Raw genomic sequence first — 22129 nt, forward strand, 5'->3', positions numbered from 1 at the left:
GAAAGTTAATTTTCTAAAGTAAAAATTTTCTAGATGTAATTTATTTGCAACTGTTGAGTTTTTATTATATGTAGTCCAACACAGTTCTAGCTGATAAACTCTCCTTTTGTCTTATTGTCTCACATTGTATTGTTTGTAGTAGCTTACTTATTGTCTGAGTCTACCACTAGACAATAAGGTCCATGAGCATATGGCTATGTTATCAGAATCCTCTTCTGCCTTATCTCGCATCCTCTTGGCCCATTTTTTTAGTCCAGCCTTGGCCATGGCAACCAGCAGATAAAAACTGACAGCTGCACCAGTATCTCTTGCTTTCTATTGGGGTTCTCTGTCTCTGCTAGGGGGCACCAAGAGTCACTCAGACATTCAGATTCTTACACAAATTTGGAAGTGGAGAAAGTTAACACCTCCAAGGACAATCCTTATTCAAGTGATTGTGTATTACTCACCTCCATATCTCAAGTGGGCAATTCTGAGGGGTGTCTTACACAGCTTCTCAGGGGTTCCCAGTGGCACTAAAGCCTTGTTTCCCTGTAGTCAGCCAGCTCAGTAATACTTTGTTTCCTTCCCTATTTCACTATTTCCAGTTTCCTCTCCTGTTTATTTCCCAAAATAAAATTCCCTACCAGCAAGCCCTTGTCAGGCTCTGCTTTAAGAGGGGAACCAAGCTAAGATAACTGTGACCTCATATCTCACCAGTACTTAGCGTGGTGCCCACTTCTTCACAATCATTGGTACATAACTGAACTTCTTTTCCGATTATATCTTTTTGTGAGAAATGCTTTTTTACTTCATCAAAACATTATAATCATTTGAAAAAATAGGGGTGGATTTTAATAGCTGCTAACTTCCACATAAAATACTGCGCACAGAAGAGAGAGAATCCAGGAGATTAAAAATGGTGGCAGCGTAAGTGGATGCTGCATGGACATGTTCCAAGGAACAAACTGGTATTACAACTAAAATACAGAAAAACTTCCTGAATAATCAACAGAAAACTCGCAGGAGAAAACCCTGACACCAGAGGACCGAAAGTGGAGACCGCATAGAGACTGGTAGGAGGGCGGAAGCTCAAAAGGGCTGGCCATAGGCCCACAGACAGCAACTGAAGCCCCAGAGAGATATCTCAGCTGGAGGGGGTTGCCACTGAGAACTCTGGGATCTAATCCCCAAGCTGGGCCCCCCAGCAGAGAGCACCAAAACTGAGGAGGGTACCCACATAACATCTGGCTGTGAAAAGAAGCAGGACACTGTCTGCCAGGGAGAGATGGCTGGAAATTCAGGCACTCTCTTAAAGGTCCAACACACAAAATACCCTGTGGAGCCACCCACCTTGTGCTCTGGAAGAGGGAGGGTGAAGTGGATTGGAGCTGTGAGGGCAGAAGCCAGGACTGGGGACTCTGGGGCTAGAGCTCAGAAGGCAGACACCCCGAGTTTCCTGGGCTGAGTCATTCCCTCACTCAGTGAAGGACATCATTCCCACATAGACATCTGCCTTGCCTGGGAGGAAGACAGTTGACACACCTGATTGGAAAACACCTTGCCCTATGGCCACTTAAGAGATTAAAAATAACAATTAGCCTCCAGGCAGAAGCAACTGCCCCACCCTGTTGAAAAAAAAACTCTTGCCACACCTGAGGACGATTGCCTGGGGGGCAATTCAAGTCAGAATCCTATCAGTCTGTAGTCAGAGGCGGTCTCTGGAGGCTTTGAGTTTTTGCCTGATCTAGTTAGTCAGAAACAGCATTTAACACTGTCCTGCACTAGAGATTGAGAGGTGTAGAGGATCGACCTAATACATAGTCACAAACCCAAACAGAAAGCCAAAATGCGGAGACAAAGAAACAAGCCCCAAATGAAAGAACTAGAGAATTCTCCAGAAGAAGAGATAAATAAAGCAGAGATAAGAAATGTATCTGAAACAGAGTTCAGAGTAATGATGGTAAAGATGCTCAACAGCATGAAAAAAACATAGTAACTATGAAAAGGGAACAGTTTGAGATAAAGAATGACATAATACAAATAAAGAATACACTGGAAGGAATACACAGCAGATTAGGGGAAGCTGAGGATCAAATCAGTGAATTAGAAGACAGAATTAAAAATATAGCTCAATCAGAAAACCAGAAAGAAAAAACAGGAGGACAGCTTAAGGGAGCTGTGGGACAATATGAAACATAACAATATTAGAATAGCAGGTGTGCCAGAAGAGGCAGAAAGGGAGAAAGGCATAGAGAAGGTGTTTGAAGAAATAATGGCAGAAAACTTCTGTAACCTGGTAAAGAAAAAAGTCACACAAGTTCAGGAGGCACAGAGAACCCCAAACAAGAAGAACCCAAACAGGCCCATGCTCATACACATCATAATTAAATGCCAAAAATTAAAAACAAAGAGAGAATTTTAAAGGCAGCAAGAGAAAGGAAAACTGTTACCTACAAAGTAGTTCCCATAAGGCTGACACCTGATTTCTCATCAGAAACTCTACAGGCCAGAAGGGAATGACATGAAGTACTCAAGGTAATGGAAAGCAAGAATTTGAGACCAAGATTACTATATTCAGCAAGGCTATCATTCAAAATAGATGGTCAAATAAAGAGCTTCCCAGACAAAAAAAAAAAAAAGGCTAAAGGAGTACATCACCACCAAGCCAGCATTACAAGAAATGCTAAATGGATTGCTGTAATGAGAAGAAGAAATGGAGAGAGAAACCTATCCATACAAAATATAATGGCAATAAATAAAGTACCTATCAATAATAACCCTAAATGTAAATGGACTAAATGCTCCAATCAAAAGGCATATGGTAGCAGAATGGATACAAAAACATGACCCAACTGTATGCTGTCTACAAGAGACCCACCTCAAAACAAAAGTCACACACAGGATGAGAGTGAAGGGATGGAAAAGAAAAAAAAACTGTAGTAACAATACTCATATCTGACAAAATATACTTTTTTTTTTAATATATTTTTATTGATTTCAGAGAGGAAGGGAGAGGAAGAGAGAGATAGAAACTTCAATGATGAGAGAAAATCATTGATCACCCTTTAGTCCACAGACCGATGCTCTATCCATGGAGCCAAACCAGCTAGGGCACAAAATAGACTTTAAAATGAAGGCCATCACAAAAGACAACAAAGGTCACTACATAATACTAAAGGGATCAATCCAACAAGGGGATATAACCCTGGTAAACATATATGCACTCAACATAGGAGCACCTAAATATATTTTTTAAAAAAACAAAACTTCTAGAGGACTTTAACAGAGAGATCAACAACAATACAATCATATTAGGGGACTTTAATACCCCTCTGACTTCACTGGATAGATCGTCCAGACAAAAACTTAACTAGGAAACAGAGACTCTAAAGGACACACTGGATCAGATGGCTTTAATTGACATTTATAGAACATTTCACCCCAATGCAGCAGAATATACATTCTTCTCAAGTGCACATGGATCATTCACAAAGATAGACCACATGTTACGACACAAAATAACTCTCTACAAGTTCAAGAAGATTGAAATCATATCAAGCATCTTCTCAGATCATAGTGGAATGAAATTAGAAATCAACTACAGTAAAAACACCCAAAAACATTCAAACACATGGAGGCTAAATAGCATGTTATTAAACAATGAATGGGTTACCAACGAGATCAAGAAAGAAATCAAAAACTTCCTGGAAACAAAGAAAAATGAACACAGTCTACGGCCATACCACCCTGAACGCGCCCGATCTCATCTGATCTCGGAAGCTAAGCAGGGTCGGGCCTGGTTAGTACTTGGATGGGAGAAAAATGAACACAAAACAACCCAAAATCTCTAGGACACAGCAAAAGCGGTCCTAAGAGGGAAGTTCATAGCACTACAGGCATACCTAAAAAAAAAAAAAAAAAACAAGAAAAGTCAGCAATAAATTATTTAACCCTACAACTTAAAGAACTAGAAAGAGAACAACAAGAAAAGCCCAGAGTAAGTAGAAGGAAGGAAATAATAAAGATCAGAGCAGAAATAAATAACATAGAGACTAAAAAAGAAATACAAAAAAAATCAACGAAACCAAGAGCTGGTTCATGGAAAGGATAAACAAAATTGATAAACCATTAGCCAGACTCATCAAGAAACAAAGAGAGAGGACACAAATAAATAAAATCAGAAACAAAAGTGGAGGAGTAACCACTGACATCACAAAAATACAAAGGATTGTAAGAAAATACTATGAACAACTATATACCAAAAAGCTGGACAATGTGGATGAAAAAGACAAATTCCTAGAAAAATACAAACCCCCAAAACTGAATCAGGAAGAATCAAAAAACCTGAATAGGCCAATAACAATTGATGAAATAGAAGCAGTAATAAAAATAAAAAAAAATCCCACCAAACAAAAGCCCAGGTCCAGATGGCTTCACAGGGGAGTTTTACCAAACATTAAAAGAAGAACTAACACCTGTACTCCTGAAACTATTTCAGAAAATCCAAGAGGAAATAACACTTCCAAACTCTTTTTATGAGGACAGCATTATCCTAATTCCAAAAAACAGATAAAGAAAGAGAATTACAGACCAATATTCCTAATGAACATAGATGCTAAAATCCTCAACAAAATATTAGCAAATCGCATCCAACAATATATTAAAAAGATCATACACCATGATCAAGTGGGATTTATTCCAGGGATACAAGGCTGATACAATATTCTCAAATAAATAAGCATGATACATCACATAAACAAATTAAAAGACAAAAATCACATGATCACATCAATAAATGCAGAAAAAGCATTTGACAAAATCCAACACCCATTTTTTATAAAAACTCTCAGCAAAGTGAGATTAGAGGGAACATATCTCAACATGATAAAGGCCATATATGACAAACCTTCAGCCAACATCATACTCAACGGGCAAAAACTAAAACCATTTCCTCTAAGAACAGGAACAAGACAGGGATGCCCACTTTCACCACTCCTGTTCAACATAGTACTGGAAATGCTAGCCATAATGATCAGACAAGAAGAAAAAATAAAAGGCATCCAAGTCAGAAAAGAAGAAATAAAACTGTCATTACTTGCAGATGACATGATATTGTAAATAGAAAACCCCAAAGACTCCATCAAAAAACTACTAGACTTAATAAATGAATTCCAACAAATCAACAAATGACAAGTGCTGGTGAGGATGCAGAGAAAAAGGAACCCTCATGCACTGCTGGTGGGAATGCAGACTGGTACAGCCACTGTGGAGAACAGTATGGAGTTTACTCAAAGAACTAAAAATGGAACTCCCATTAGACCCAGTGATCCCACTTCTAGGAATATATCCCCAAAAAACTAGAAACACCAATCAGAAAGGATATATGCACCCCTATGTTCATAGCAGCACAATTTGCAATAGCTAAGATTTGGAAACGGCCTAACTGCCCATCAGCAGATGAGTGGATTAAAAAACTGTGGTACGTCTATACAATGGAATACTACACTGCTATAAAAAAGAAGGAACTCTTACCATTTGCAACAGCATGAATGGACCTGGAGAGCATTATGCTAAGCAAAATAAACCAGTCAGAGAAAGATAAATATCACATGACCTCACTCATTTGTGGAATATAATGAACATAAAGTGATGAACCAAAATAGAGCCAGCGGGAGGAAAAAATATCTATATTAATAAAAAGGTAATATGCAAATTGGTCACAACGCCCTCACAGTAACAACCGAACAGCAGGCTGTGTGGGATGACAAGGCCAGCAGGGGGGTTAGTGAGGGACAACCAAACGACTGACCAGCAGGCTGCATGGGGCAATCAGGCTGGCAGGGGGGTTAACAAGGGATGACCAAACAACTGACCAGCAGGCTGCATGGGGCTACCAGACTGGCAGGGGGGGTAGTGAGGGGTGACCAGGCCGGCAGGGGGGGGCAGTGAGGGGTTACCAGGCTGGCAGGGGGGGCAGTGAGGGGCAACCAGGCCAGCAGGAGGGGCAGTTAGGGGTGATCAGGCAGGCAGGCAGATGAGCAGTTAGGAGCCAGCGGTCCCGGATTGTGAGAGGGTCCTGGATCGGGCCTAAACCAGCAGTCAGACATCCCCCGAAGGGGTCCCAGATTGGAGAGGGTCCAGGCTGGGCTGAGGGGACCCCCCCCCCGGGGCATGAATTTTATGCACCGGGCCTCTAGTTTTAGAATATAATAGAAGCAATCCTGTTATTTGCAGATTTTTAATATTTCCTACAACTTTTATGTTATTATACTATGTTAGTAGTTTTGGTAATGTTATTATATTTAAAATCTTTTTTCTTGAAATATTAATGTTTATTGCATGTAATATTGTTATACTTAAAATCATTTTTCTTGAAAAAAAGAATGCTTGACTCAATATAAATATTTGAGTTTCAAAAATAAAAATATAAATAAATAAAAACCAATTTTAAAAATCTTTTAAAAAAATTAAAAAGAAGAAGAGAGAGAGTCCTAACAATAGCATCTACCTAGATTTCAACCAATGAGGTTTCACAATTTATTATAATCAAGTAGAGAGGGGGTCCTTGAATTATCAGTATAAAATACATTGTCCTAAATACAATGACATTTAAGCACTAACCCTTAGTTTAATGATAATGTAAATATTTAGGCAAATAAAAGTAGTAAAATATTATAAAAACTAAAAGATTTCATTAGTGTCCTGGCTAGTGTTGCTCAGTTGTTAGAGCATCGGTCTGCACACTGAAGGGTCACAGGTTCACTTCCAGGTCGAGGGCACATACCTGGTTGCCAGTTCAATCCCCATATCTCTCTCACATCGATGTTTCTATCTATCTATCTACCTATCTATCTATCTATCTATCTATCTCTATCTCTCTTCCCCTTTCTTCCCTTCTACTCTCTCTAAAAATAATGGGGGTAAGATATATATTATATATATTATATATAAACCCTCGGATGAGGATTAACAAAAATACAAGATTTAATTAGGAAACCAGCAACATCTATGAATATACAATCATGTTTTCCCAAAAGATGTTACTCCAAGCCTGAAATAAGTCTTCAAATCTGAAACAGCTATAATAATGTTCAAACCATTAATTTAAAATCAGAAGAGAAGTATAACAATAAGAAAATGTTAGTAATAAAACATTATTAGAAAATATGAGGCAACATTCAAGGCTTTGTTTTTATATTAATGACGATAAAAATTCACGTATCCCTTTCTATTTACTTTTTAAAGAGATTTTTTTAAAAAAAAAAAAAAACCTACCACATTAAAATGCCTCTAGGTCTGTGCACAGTGCCTTAGAAATAAAAAATGTATTATCAAAGAACAGCTATCGCCTCGGCTCATCCAAGAGCTCCTCCTACTGGTTTTTCAAAATATGAAAGCAGTCCATCCACAGGAACGTTCCCTAAAGAACCAGAACACGGCAAAAGCAAGGAGCAGGATCCAAGAGAGTTAACGCTCTGAGTCAGAGCTGGGTCTCTGATGCCTTGAGCAGGACAGGCCAAAGGCCAGACTCTGACATGAACAGAGCTTCCCGGGATCCTCAGGGCCCTCCCTTCCCATAAGCTGCCTTGTCCAGGAACTCTGCTTACTGCAGCTTCACAAGGGCTTTCTGGCAGTAAAACCTTAACTCGGAGAAAGTCAGCTCTAAAAAGAACATTGCACAGGACAGAGTAGTGGGAGAGAATCTGTGAACAGGCACTCTTTCCATTATCTCCAAACAAGGGCAGTCTCCTTTCTCTGCACATAAATCAGCCTGAAGAGAAAATGAAAGATGTGCTTCAGGCATAAAGCGGTTACTTTTAAAATGAGTAGTTAGTAGTAAGTTTCTAACGTAACTTAGAATTAATTCCTAATGACTTCTAATTGCTTAATTAATCTCTGACATTTTGGGTGAATGGGTAGTAGATTTTGGTTTTCAGTCTATGGGCATGAGGGCACACACCTGAAACACGAAGAGTAAACTATAAATGCAGAAAATAATAAAGGTTGGAAAGCTACACATCAAACTTAACATTGGAATGTATAGAGTGGTGAGAAACTGGGGAGGAGCCCAGCCAGTGTGGCTCAGTGATTGGGCGTCAACCTATGAACCAGGAGGTCATGGTTCCACTCCCGGTCAGGGCACATGCCCAGATTGCGGGCTCAATCCCCAGTGTGGGGCATGCAGGAGGCAGCCAACCAATGACTCTCTGTCATCATTGATGTTTCGATCTCTCTCTCCCGCTCCCTTCCTCTCTGAAAGCAATAAAAATATATTTTAAAAAATAAAGGAAGAGTATGAATGGGGACTTCTTGTTCTTACTTGATATAATTCTACATTATTTGAATTTTTAATTAGAATGTTTTTATGTGTAACTTCTGAAATTTTATTTTTTATGAAGACCATCTCAAATTATTCTTCTCTGTGATATACTGACCCATCTAGGCAGTATATGTTCTCCCTTTGGTTACTCTGTTCAGTCATTTCACACACCAGCTCCTTTAGGACACCTGTCTCAGGCAGGCACTGCGGCGGCTTCAAAACTGTCCTTGAAATAACGAACATTTATGGAGTGTTGGCTATGTGCCAGGTGCGTATCCACAACTTTATCAGAACTATTTCATTTAATCCTCACCCTCTATGTCAGTACTGGGATCACTTCCATTCCTCAAATGAGAAAACAAGACACAGAGAGATTAAGTAAATTGCTCAGGACCACGCAGCAGGCACAGTAGAGTTGGATTCAAACCCAAGAAATTTGGGTTCAAGCCACACCCTTAATCACTATGCTATTCTACCTTCCTGAAAGTGATATTTCCCAACTTCTGAGGGTTTACAATCTAGTCAGGGAGAAATGAAATAACCAATCACCACACTGTGTTCTAAATGGTGCAGTAAAGGTCACACACACAAAAACGGGGGGGAGAAAACTTGACTAAGTGTGGTCAGGAGGGGTAGGGAGTGCCAAGAAAGGTTTCCCAAATACCTTAATCAATAAAGAAATTAAAAAAGAAGAAGAAGAAGAAGAAGAGGGAAGGTAGGGGAGGTTGGGGATAAGGGGGAGAGATCAACCAAAGGATTTGTGTGCATGCATATGAGCCTAACCAGTGGTCACGGACAACAGGGGGGTGGGGACATGCATGGGGAGGGGTTTGGGACGGGAATGGGGGGATGAGGACAAATATGTGACACCTTAATCAATAAAGAATTTTTTTAAAAAAGAAGAAAGAAAGGTTTCCCAGAGGAAGCCCCCGCCAAGCCAAGAGCTGGCCTCACCACAGAGCTTCGGGAGGGAGAGTCACGAACATCTGCCCACCGGCTGTTTGCCAGGCACTTGGTGAGTGTCTTACACAGATCACTTCATTCTTCCCCGTTATAGCCCTGTGAAATATGTGGCGGTGTCCCCATTTTACTAATCAAGAGAATACCCAAAAAACTAAAATAAGTTACCTAAGACTGAACAGCTACCAGGTGCCAGAGCACATTTTCAGAAATGTCCATTATTTTTAGATGCTAAAGCAAATCTCACAAGGAGGATTAAGGATTAGGTGTTATCAACGTAAAGAGGAAATAATCACTCCTAATCATGGCAGCATTATGTGAAAAAAAAAAATGACTTCTTTTCATTGGATTTGGGGTTGAACCATTATACTGAAATTGGCTTCTGAAAAGTTGTCTCAGATAACTTATCTACAGTCATGATGTGGAAAAACACAATTTCCCATCAGTACCCTATTATTTCTATTCTGCTCCGTTATTTATGAGCTGAATAAATAAGGCCTGGTAGTTTAATAGGAAGAGAAGGCTGGTAAGATATGTAGAAGCAAAGATAAAGCCTTTTGTATATTCTCCCCAAGAAGATGAACTTGATTAGCTGGAGATACAAGTCATGATACTTCCAAAAGTGTGGCTGTGTGCCCAGAGCTTTTCATGCAGAGCCCGACTTCAAAGGGATGCACAGAATGAACTAATGGAGCTGGCTTGAATAAGGTGATTCAGGAGGAAAAATTATTTTTTTGTTACAGGCATGTGAATACCTCAGGAAAATATATTTCAAGATTGAATTATGTGCATTATTTTTCATTGTTTTCAAGTTTCCTTTTGCATACTGAATCACAACTGAATATTTCATTTCTAATGTCTATTAATGGTGCACGTATGAATTAATTTCATTTGCCCCCATCGGCAGTATGGTACATTGCTTGATAAGGTTTTAAAAGGTTCTTAGAGAAAAGGGACCAGATCATGTGAATAACACATCTCTGGAGAAGAAAAGGCCAGAGATGTGTGGCTTCGTGATCATTTGCCAGCCCTCAAATTACTGAATAACATCTGAAATTTGTGTCCTTTAAACTTCAAATCTTTGACCACTCTCCTGATACAGATATCCACGTCCTTCATTTGCTTTTATTCATCTAACAAATTGCATGAAGAGGTAATGCACTGATGAGACGAAATTGAGTGTGCATGTGCATGTGTGCACACATATGTGAAAAAGAGAACATCTGTTTTCCCAGGGTGTGTCAAAGATGTGTGATTCTTAATGACTTCTATCTAGGATTTACTCATAATCAAGTGTTCCAATTTCTCATCTCTGAACATCTGAGCCATACTAAATTAATGGAAGAAAGAAGTAATTAATTGTTCACTCGGGAACAAAACAGAATGCCACATTAAGAAATCATTGGAAACCCAGTTATCCATTATCACCTTCCTCTTATAAAAGTTGGAGAAATAGCCGAAACCAGTTTGGCTCAGTGGATAGAGCGTCGGTCTGTAGACTGAAAGGTCCCAGGTTCGATTCTGGTCAAGGGCATGTACCTTGGTTGCGGGCACATCCCCAGTAGGGGTTGTGCAAGAGGCAGCTGATCGATGTTCCTCTATCATCGATGTTTCTAACTCTCTATCCCTCTCCCTTCTTCTCTGTAAAAAATCAATAAAATATATATTTTTTAAAAAGTTGGAGAAATAAGATCACAGAAATTAAAGCTATCTTCCCATTCAAATAAAAGGCATTTTGCCTCCTCGTTTAACCTATTGGGTCTATGTCATATCCCTGGGTCCTAACCCAAAGCCCAATAAACCAAAGAGGCTGAATACATGTTTTTGATGATGATGATGATCATGACTCTTTTATTCCTACCATGAAATATATCCCATATATTTACTCAATTAGACCCATGTTTCTCAAACCATGTGCCACAAAAGGTACATGTCTTGCAATATTGATGGTCATTCTATTAAAAATGGAGGGAGAAGCAGAATTCCTTAGTCCATTAGTATTGAGAAGCCTGAGTTGGAAAAAATTAAATCTATTTCATTGCCACAGATTTTCTGAAGAAGCTTTAAAACTTGTTTGTGCATTGTGAAACTATGAGGGTTAAAATTTGCAACATTTCCCAAAATCGTTTAATAAGGAAAACTTATAAAACCTTGAAGGGCACCAGTGTCCTTCAGAACAAATTTTGGGAAAGGCTACTTTGGGCAAATGTTAAATGAGTCCCCACTGCAGACAAGAATAGTGTCCATGCAAACACCTTTTCTCTCAGCCTAGGGTTTTATTTTTTTATCTGTAAACAGATGATCATAATACCTGTCTCACAGCGTTGTCATGAGATTGAAATGAAATCATAGATATAAAAGGTCAAGCCTAGCACAAAAGCCCACAAGAAATGCTCCTTTTCTCTACTGTCAGAAAAATAAAATCGTCCTGAACTTAACTAGCCCTACACTACCTTTGAGGTGCGTACATTTGAGGTCAGAATTGCGGCGTGTGACACGCATTCTCCAGTTCAGGAGTCAAGTCAGGACAGCCGTGGTCTTCAGCACCCCGACTGGGATTTTTACTTCCTTCACTTGATAAATCTTCACCCGCCACTGCCTTTCTGAATTAGACCTATGATCACTCACACAGTCACACACACCTGCAGAGACCCCAGCACTCAAGCCTAAATCCAGAGCACAGTGCTTCTGATTGCCAACGTGGGCTAAAGTATATTCCTTAGCCAAGGATCTTGAGCAAAAGAAATATATCATTTAGGGAAATGCGAGTGCTGAACAGTACACTAGAACTGCATTTAATTTCTAATCTGTTTTAGCAACATTGCATGCCAACGCTGACTAAAATATTTAAATAAAATCTAAGTTGCACAAAGCATTGTAAAAGCCTTTTGTGGCTCAAAATTAATCAGTGATACATTAGCACCCTCTGCTGGCTAGATTTTCCAACATCTCAGAATGTTTAGTAATGCTTTTCCTTTTCCTTGTTTTGTTTTGTTTTGTTTTGTTTGTTTTGTTTTGTTTTGTTAAGAACATAAAGTGTTTTGTTTGGGGTTCGATTTTTCACACATAAATTAGTAAAAAATATTAGTAGAATGGTAATCAGAATGCATGGAATTATTTTAAAATTATTAGCTCATGTTTCAATCCTCACCTCAAAGAGGGGTCTTTGTCAAAAACCACTTAGATTTCCTGTTGGGCTATAATCAAGGAGTATATGTTATTGTTCTTTAAATTATAAAATATTCCATAAAGGCCATTTGTGTAGGTATACTGCTATCAGGGCATATAGGTTCCAATTTTTATTAATTACAGATATAATTTACTGTGTATTTCACATGACCTATTCTTAGGGCTACCAGATTTAGCAAATAAAAATATTCTCCTGTGCTTGCATGGGACATACTTATACTAAATACTTATACTAAGTTATTGAGTAAAAAAGTATCCATTGCTTATCTGAAATTCAAATTTAACTGGGTTGCCTATATTTTACCTGGAGAACTCACCTAGTTTATACTCTGAATCTCACAATTGAAATTCTTTTCTCTTGTGATATTCAGTGTTTATCCTACCATGATAATGAATAAAAGCAAAACATGTCTTTCTCAGTTTCCTATTTCTGCCCTCACATTTTGTGAGACACCGCATAGGTTTTAACATAACAAAGCCTAAAGCAAAAGATTGAATTAGCAGGGCCAGCTAGGCATGAGATTAAAAACATTTGTTCTTTTTTTTTAATATATATTTTATTGATTTTTTACAGAGAGGAAGAGAGAGGGATAGAGAGTTAGAAACATCGATGAGAGAGAAACATCGATCAGCTGCCTCTTGCACATCCCCTACTGGGGATGCACCCGCAACCAAGGTACATGCCCTTGACCAGAATCGAACCTGGGACCCTTGAGTCCGAAGGCCGACGCTCTATCCACTGAGCCAAACCGGTCTCGGCAAAAAAACATTTGTTCTTAAAAGAAAAAGTTATTTAATTAATGGATGGATTGTATGAAAAAAATCCTGAATTTCTAGACATCTTTTGTCCAACCGCAAGGAAGCTATATAAAATATGTGAAGTGTTTTGCTGCATTTTGGTTTGTTTTCAGAATGGTAAATTTGAAAATAAGAGCACTTCGATGCAATATAAGTCAGTGAGTCTCAAGCCTGCACCTGTGTAAGTTTTAAATCTCAAGGAAGCACAGGCCCCACCTGCAGACCAATTAAAGCAGAATCCCCAAGGTTGGGATCCCAAGGAATCTGAGGACTTAAAAGCAGCCCAGGCAATTTTAATATGCAGCCAGGGTGGCAAGCCCTTCAGAGAGTGCTTCTTGCCTTTGATGTGCGTGCAGATCAATGGGCATTTCTAACCAGCTCCCATGCAGTCACTGCTGGGCCAAGGACCACACTTAGAGCAGATTTTAGAAGAGGCCAAAAAAGAAAAGGCAGCTGATTTCAATATGAAATAATACAATGTCTGTGTGAGTTCAAAATGCAGAGTACTTACAACCACATTACTGTAACGATAACTACCATAAAAACAAAGGATAGAGGTGAGAGAAAAACTTACCTTAAAATAGTTCTGCAGTGGGCTACTCTATCACCTTCAGTTACCTCACTGTTTGATGTCAGTATCCCCCACTGGCCAAGAGGAGTTAATATTTGCAGCCTGGCTACTTTTTCAGCAACGGTATGAGAATTTGCATTAGATCATTTTATATGCAGCACCTCAAATATGCAGTAATTTAAAGCATACAAGTTTAGATCACATTAGAATTTAGTTCATAGTTCATTTCCATCAGACCTTTTTTAACTATTTTAGTCTGTTGGAGCTTAGAGCAGCAATATGCAGATTGTGCAACCATGTGAAGCTGATCAAATCAACCCTTGAAAGTGTAATTGGTAAATCTCCTCATGTGCTTTTGAAAAATTAATCAAGACAGGTTTGGTGAACCTTTGCTGAGAGAGTCTCTTTAGGACAAATGACTTGGTTCCCAATGTATTTACCATAAAGGAAAATTCCAACTGCGAATCCCAAGGTGACCCATTCGTCTCGCTTGGATGGAGCATAATGACTTCTTAGGCACTGCAAATAATTCTGCTGGTTTCAAATCAATTTTGTTAATACAATTAAATGAAACTATTTGATCCTTCAGGTTCAAAAACCATCAATTTGGCTCATACATTAACATTTTAATATGGAAACAGCCACCATTATCTTTCAATGCCTTCTAACAATGTCCTGTGGCAATATGTGGTAGAAAGCAGTGCATATAATGTTGTCTTTAAAATACTCCAGAATTAGTCAGGAGAATTGGTATTAAAATGTTTCTTCCTTGAGAAACCAAGACGGCGCCATAAGTAAACACCTAAACTGCTGCCTCGCACAACAATTTCAAAACTACAACTAAAAGACAAAACGGATATCATCCAGAACCACAGGAAAGCTGGCTGAGTGAAATTCTACAACTAGAAGGAAAGAGAAAAGCACACTGAGACTCAGAGGAGCTGCAGGAGGCAGAGGTACTGAGACACGCGCGGAGAGGACTGGCAACTTAGTGCATGGCTGGCTTTCTCAAGTGGGAGGGAGACAAAAGCTCCCGACTGCGCTGAACTCCAGTTCCGGGCAAGACTCTGGAGACCCAGACTCATTTGAGGAGAAACTGGACTGTCTGGCAGTGGGCGGAACTCGAGGGCGGCTTTCTCTCAGAGGTGCTTGCATTGATTACCATGGGACACTGAGACATAGGGGCCTCTTAGGGCAGGGCTGATGGGAAACCAATGCTGTCTGATCCGCCCTGAGACTCCGCCCCATCCAAGCTGAGCACAGAGGCTTTTGCAAGTCTTGTCTCATAAGGGTGTCTCCAGCACAGAAGTTCTCCCAGCGTAGACACAGCTGATCCTCACAGCCAATTGGCCTGGAGGTCAATTCCTCCCAGTGATACCAACAACAATCAAGGCTTAACTACAACAAGATTGTGCACACAGCCCACAAAGGGGTGCACCAAGAGTGTCCACCTCAGGTAACTGGGAAGGCTGAGCCACTGGGCTCTATAGGACACCTAGCACACAAAGCCACTCTATCAACTCAGGGAAGCAGCCAAAATGTGGAGACAAAGAAACAGGTCACAAATGAAAGAAATGGAGGAAAGCAAACTATAGGATATAGAGTTCAAAACCAAGGTTATAAGGTTTTTCAAGAATTTTCTAGAAAAGGCCGATAAATTTAGCGAGACCCTCGAGGATATGAAAAAGGGCCAACTAGAAATTAAGCATACACTGACTGAAATAAAAAATATTATACAGAGGTCTAACAGCAGACTAGAGGATCGCAAGAATCAAGTCAAAGATTTGAAATACAAAGAAGCAAAAAAAAACACTCAACCGGAAAAGAAAAAAGAAAAAAGAATCCAAAAATATGAAGATATTGTAAGGAGCCCATGGGACAACTTCAAGCGTACCAACATCAGAATTATGGGGGTGTCAGAAGAAGAGAGAGAGCAAGATACTGAAAACCTATTTGAAGAAATAATGACAAAAAACTTCCCCCACCTGGTGAAAGAAATAGATTTACAAGTCCAGGAAGCACACAGAACCCCAAACAAAAGGAATCCAAAGAGGACCACACCAAGACACATCATAATTAAAATGCCAAGAGCAAAAGACAAAGAGAGAATATTAAAAGCAGCAAGAGAAAAACAGTTAGTTACCTACAAGGGAGTACCCATACGACTGTCAGCTGATTTCTCAACAGAAACTATGCAGGCCAGACAGGAGTGGCAAGAAATATTCAAAATGATGAATAGCAAGAACCTACAACCAAGAGTACTCTACCCAGCAAAGCTATCATTCAGAATTGAAGGTTAGATAAAGAGCTTCACAGATAAGAAAAAGCTAAAGGAGTTCATCACCACCAAACCAGTATTATATGAAATGCTGAAAGGTATTCTTTAAGAAGAGGAAAAAGAAGAAAAAGGTAAAGATAAAAATTATGAACAACAAATACATGTCTATCAACAAGTGACTCTAAAAATCAAGTGAATAAAAAAAATCTGAGGAACAGAATAAACTGGTGAATATAATAGAATCGGGGGCATAGAAAGGGAGTGAACTGACAATTCTCGGGGGGAAAGGGGTGTGGGGGGGTGCGGGAAGAGACTGGACAAAATAGTACACCTATGGATGAGGACAGTGGGGGAGAGGGTAAGGGCAGAGGGTGGGGTGGGAACCAGGTGGAGGGGAGCTATGGGGGGAAAAAAGAGGAACAATTGTAATAATCTGAACAATAAAGATTTATTAAATTTAAAAGAAAGATTTATTAAATTAATTTTAAAAAAGAAAAAAAAATGTGTCTTCCTCAAGCACTTCTATTTTACCTCAAAGCCAATGCACATATCCACCAGAAAAGGCAGAGGAGTTCACAGTCCACTATTTCCACGGATGGCCAGTCTCCCCAGGCCACCACCTTCAGAGTGACAAGACCTGATGGGAGCACAAAAGTATGGCCAACAATATCTTCAGTTCTCATTTTAATGACTCATCATTGGTATGTAGCACTGGTGATCGCTCCCTTTCTTGGAACTCACTTGTCTGTTTTTTTTATAGGGTACCACTTCTTCTTTTGGTCTCTTTGACCATGCTCCATCTCTTCTTTCTCTGACAGAACCTTAAATGCTGATATGCCCCAGTTTCTAATCCTCAGCCCTTTCCCTTCCCATTTTATTTACCACCCCCACACACACACACTTCATTCTTTTTTAAAAAATATATACTTTATTAATTTTTTTACAGAGAGGAAGGGAGAGGGATAGAGAGCTAGAAACATCAATGAGAGAGAAACATCGGTCAGCTGCCTCTTGCACACCTCCTACTGAGGATGTGCCTGCAACCAAGGTACATGCCCTTGACTGGAATCAAACCTGGGACCCTTCAGTCCACAGGCTGATGCTCTATCCACTGAGCCAAACCAGTTAGGACCCGCTTCATTCTTATGGCTTCAACTATCATGCATGTGATAACTCCATCTGTAAGTCCAGGCCTGGCCTCTCCTCCAAGCTCAAGATACATGTTGTCAAATAAGGTAGCTATTAGTCACATGTGGCTAATTAATTTAAATTAATTAAGAATAGCCTGGATCCAGGTGAGGCTGGGTCCCGGATCCGGGTGAGGCCACGCCCCTGGTCCGGGCGAGGCCACGCGCCCCTGGGTCCGGGTGTAGCTGGATCCCGGGTCCGGGTGAGGCCGTGCGCCCCAGGATCCGGGTGAGGCTGGGTCCCGGGTCTGGGTGAAGCTGGATCCCGGGTCCGGGTGAGGCTGCATCCCTGGGTCCGGGAGAGGCCACATGCCCCTGAGTCCAGGTGAGGCCACGCGCCCTTGGTCCGGGTGAGGCTGGATCCTGGGACCGGGTGAGGCCGCGCGCCCCCGAGTCCGGGTGAAGCCGCGCCCCTGGGTCTGGGCGAGACCAAACCAGAGGGAGTCGGACCTGCATTACCACCATTCGTCCACCATCCAGAGCTGAAAAGTCAGTGCTGACATGTACACATAAGGAACTGGTGGACATTGAAATTGGGTCTCAAAAGAACTGTTGGTCCAGAAAGAAACTCACTACAGACTGATTCATTTGCCTGTCAGCATAACTATTATTGCTCGTCTCACATTCGGTTCTTATAAGTATATTTCTAGTAACACATGATCTCACTCATCTAGGGGAAATGATGAACAACATAGACTGATGAACAAGAACAGACCCAGAAACAAGGAGGCATCGATCGGACTGTCGGGCCTCAGAGGGAGGGTAGAGGAGGGTGGGGGTAGGGGGGAGAGATCAACCAAAGGACTTGTGTGCATGCATACGAGCCTAACCAATGGTTAAGGACAACAGGGGGGTGGGGGCATCTGTGGGGAGGGGTGGGGGATGGGAATGGGGGGATGAGGACAAACATGTGACACATTAATCAATAAAGAAATTTAAATTAAAAAAAATAAAATAAATAAAATAAAATAAAAAGAATAGCCTGGCTGGTGTTGCTCAGTGGTTAAGCAAAGACACATGAACCAGGAGGTCGTGGTTCAATTCCCTATCAGGGCACATGCCCAGATTGTGGGCTCAATCCCCAATGTGGGGCATGCAGGGGGCAGTCGATCAATGATTCTCTCTCATCACTGATGTTTCTGTCTCTCTCTCCCTCTTCCTTCCTCTCTGAAATCAATTTAAAATATTTTAAATAAATAAATAAGATTAATTAAGAATAAATAACATTTAAAACTCCATTCCTCATGAGAGACACAGACAGAAGAGAAGGAGAAACAGTGAGCATGGAGGCAGGGATGGAAGTGATGTGGACAAAGGTCGAGGAATGCTCACAGCCACTAGAAGCTGGAAGAGTCAACAGGCTAACTAAATGCTACGGATACAGCAATAACCAAGATAGTTACATCGGAGATTTATACACAGGAATCATTGGCATTCACCATCCAACAGTCTGTCCAGGTGGCTACAACCAAGAACCCAGTAGAGAACAGGGCAAAGAAGCAGGCGACGTACTAAAGAAGACCCCCCTTAGCGATCAGCCTGTCTGAAAGGGATGCATGGGAAGCTGCCAGACTTGGCCACTTAGGGTCCCCCAGGATAAATACAAGGTTGGCATAAGTGGCTCAATAATCTCTGCAGCGCGAGAGCTCTTTGTTCTGCACAATCCCTACGACATGTTGGTCAGTTCATAGGAACTGCCTTCCCACTCACCCAGGATCTGCACTACTCCTGGTTGGAACGTTAGAGTCACCTGAGGTGAGGCCCTCAGCCTGGCACCCTGGATGTTGGTCTATGTAGGAAAGGAGGTACAACTAGAAATACTGAAATTGTCCCTTTGTCCTGGGAAGCAACTCTGCATTTTCAATGGTGGAAAATAGCAAATTGTTTTGTATTAACTCTGTTCTTTCTGCTAGTGTCTCAAAATGTTCCTTCTCTATTCATTATAATGAGTCCTTAGGAGAAATATGCTGATTTATGCCACATCTTATGAACAATCTTACCACTCTTTTTTAATTGCCCCGTAGAAATAAAAGTCATCCAAATTGGAAAAGAAGAGGTAAAACTGTCATCATTCACAGATGACATGACATTGTACATAGAAAACCCTAAAGTCTCCATCAAAAAACTACTAGACTTAATAAATGAATTGGGCAATGTAGCAGGATACAAAATTAACACCCAGAAATCTATGGTTTTTTAACTCACAGATAGAGAAACCAAAAAAAAAAAATCCCATTTACCATTGCAACAAAAAAATTAAGATACCTAGGAATAAACTTAACCAAGGAGACAAAGGACCTGTAACTCAGAAAATTTCAGGACACTAAAAAAAGAGATAGAGGAAGACATGAACAAATGGAAGAATATACCATGTTCATGGATTGGTAGAATCAACATCATTAAAATGTCCATACTACCCAAAGAAATCTATAGATTCAATGCAATCCCCATTAAGATACCAATGGCATATTTCACAGACCTAGAACAAGCTCTCCAAATATTCATATAGAATAAAAAAGACCCCGAATAGCTGCAGCAATCCTGAGAAAGAAGAACAAAGTTGGAGGAATCACAATACCAAATATCAAGATATATTACAAAGCCACTATTCTCAAAACTGCATGGCACTGGCACAAGAACAGACATATAGACCAATGGAACAGAACAGAGAACCCAGAAATCAACCCAAGCCATTATGTTCAATTAACAAATTATTTGACAAAGGAGGCAAGAGCATACAATGGAATCAAGATAGTCTCTTCAATAAATGGTGTTGGGAAAATTGAACAGAAGCATGCAAAAAAATGAAACTAGACCACCAACTTACACCATACACAAAAATAAACTCAAAATGGATAAAGGACTTAAACATAAGAGGGAAACCATAAAAATCTTAGAAGAATCCATAGGCAGCAAAATATCAGACATATGTCATAGCAATATCTTTACCGATACAGCTCCTAGGACAATGGAAACTAAGGAGAAAATAAACAAATGGGACTACATCAAAATAAAAAGCTTCTGCACAGCAAAAGAAACCATCAACAAAACAACAAGAGAGCCCACTGTATGGGAGAACATATTTGCCAATGTTATCTCTGATAAGGATTTAATCTCCAACATTTATAGGGAACTCATACAACTTAACAAAAAGAAGATAAACAATTCAATCACAAAAAGGGCAAAGGACCTAAATAGACACTTTTCAAAAGAGGACAAACAGAAAGCCAAGAGACATATGAAAACATGCTCAATGTCACTAATCATCTGAGAGATGTAAATCAAAACAATAATGAGGTACCATCTCACACCTATCAGAATGGCTATCATCAACAAATCAACAAATGACAAGTGCTAGCGAGGTTGTGGAGAAAAAGGAATCCTCTCACACTGCTGGTGGGAATGCAGACTGGTGCAGCCATTGTGGGAAACAGTATGGAGTTTCCTCAAAAAATTAAAAATGGAGCTCCCATTTGACCCAGTGATCCCACTTCTAGGAATATATCCCAAGAAACTAGAAACACCAATCAGAAAGGACATATGCACCCCTATGTTCATAGCAGCACAATTTACAATAGCTAAGATTTGGAAACAGCCTAAGTGCCCAGCAGCAGATGAATGGATTAAAAAAACTGTAGTACAACCCCCTGGCAATGGGCAAGGAGACACCTGATTGGTGGTGTTGCTCTTATATCATTCAGGGACAAAGCAGATGTACAGTCCTTAGTTCATCCTAGCTTGATGCTTGTGTCAGTGGCCAGAGCTGTTTCATGCCTGAGGCACATTAAAAAAAAAAAAAAAAACTGTAGTACATCTACACAATGGAATACTATACTACTGTCAAAAAGAAGGAACTCTTACCATTTGCAACAGCATGATGGACCTGGAGAGTATTATGCTAAACGAAATAAACCAGTTGGAGAAAGATAAATATCACATGATCTCACTCATTTGTGAAATATAATGAACAACATAAACTGATGAACAAAAATAGATCCAGAGACATAGAAGCATTGAACAGACTGTTCAGCCTCAGAGGTAAAGCAGGAGGTGGGGTAAGAGATCAACCAAAGGACTTGTATGCATGCATATAAGCATAAACCATGGACACAAACAATAGGGGGGTGAAGGCATGTGCTGGGGGATGGGGATGGCTGGGGAGAGGTCAATGGGGAGAAAAGGAGATATATGTAATACTTGAAACAATAAAGAATTTAAATTGAAAAAGAAACTCCATTCCTCACACTAGCCACATTTCAATATTCAAAAACCACATATGTCTAATATATCTAGTGGATAGTTCAGATAAAGAACATCTCCAACATCACAGAAAGTTCAATTGGACAGAGATACCTAGATAACAATCTATATATATAAAAGCCTAAGCAACCATTATGACCAGTGGACCAAACAGCCCGTCGACGGGTTGCTATGACATGCACTGACCACAAGAAGGCAGACACTCAATGTAGGAGCTGCCCCTGGTGGTCATTGCACTCCCACAGCCAACCTCCCACGGTCCCTTCCCCTGGACTGGGCAAGACTGCCCCAATCAGCCCCAATCCCTGGCGGGGCCAAAGGACCCCACCCATGCACAAATTCATGCACCAGGCCTCTAGTCTATATATATAAAAGCCTAAGCGACTGAACCACCAAACTACCAAACGACCGGTCAACCAGTCGCTATGACACACACTGACCACCAGGGGGCAGACGCTCAACAGAGGAGCTGCCCCCTGGTGGTCAGTGCGCTCCCACAGAGGAGCACTGCTCAGCTGACTAACCGGCACCAGACGCAGGGCTCACGCCTGGCGAGCACTGCTGGAGCAGTGCAAGCCTCTCCC

General features: G+C 40.5%; 1 pseudogene; it reads left to right on the forward strand.

The window, feature by feature from the left end:
• Nucleotides 1-20927: 20927 nt before the first annotated feature.
• On the forward strand, nucleotides 20928-21072 carry LOC129149919 (small nucleolar RNA SNORA48; annotated as a pseudogene).
• The last annotated feature ends 1057 nt before the right edge of the window (nucleotides 21073-22129 follow it).

Source organism: Eptesicus fuscus, chromosome 7 (assembly GCF_027574615.1).
Source record: "Eptesicus fuscus isolate TK198812 chromosome 7, DD_ASM_mEF_20220401, whole genome shotgun sequence".
Classification (NCBI taxonomy): domain Eukaryota; kingdom Metazoa; phylum Chordata; class Mammalia; order Chiroptera; family Vespertilionidae; genus Eptesicus; species Eptesicus fuscus.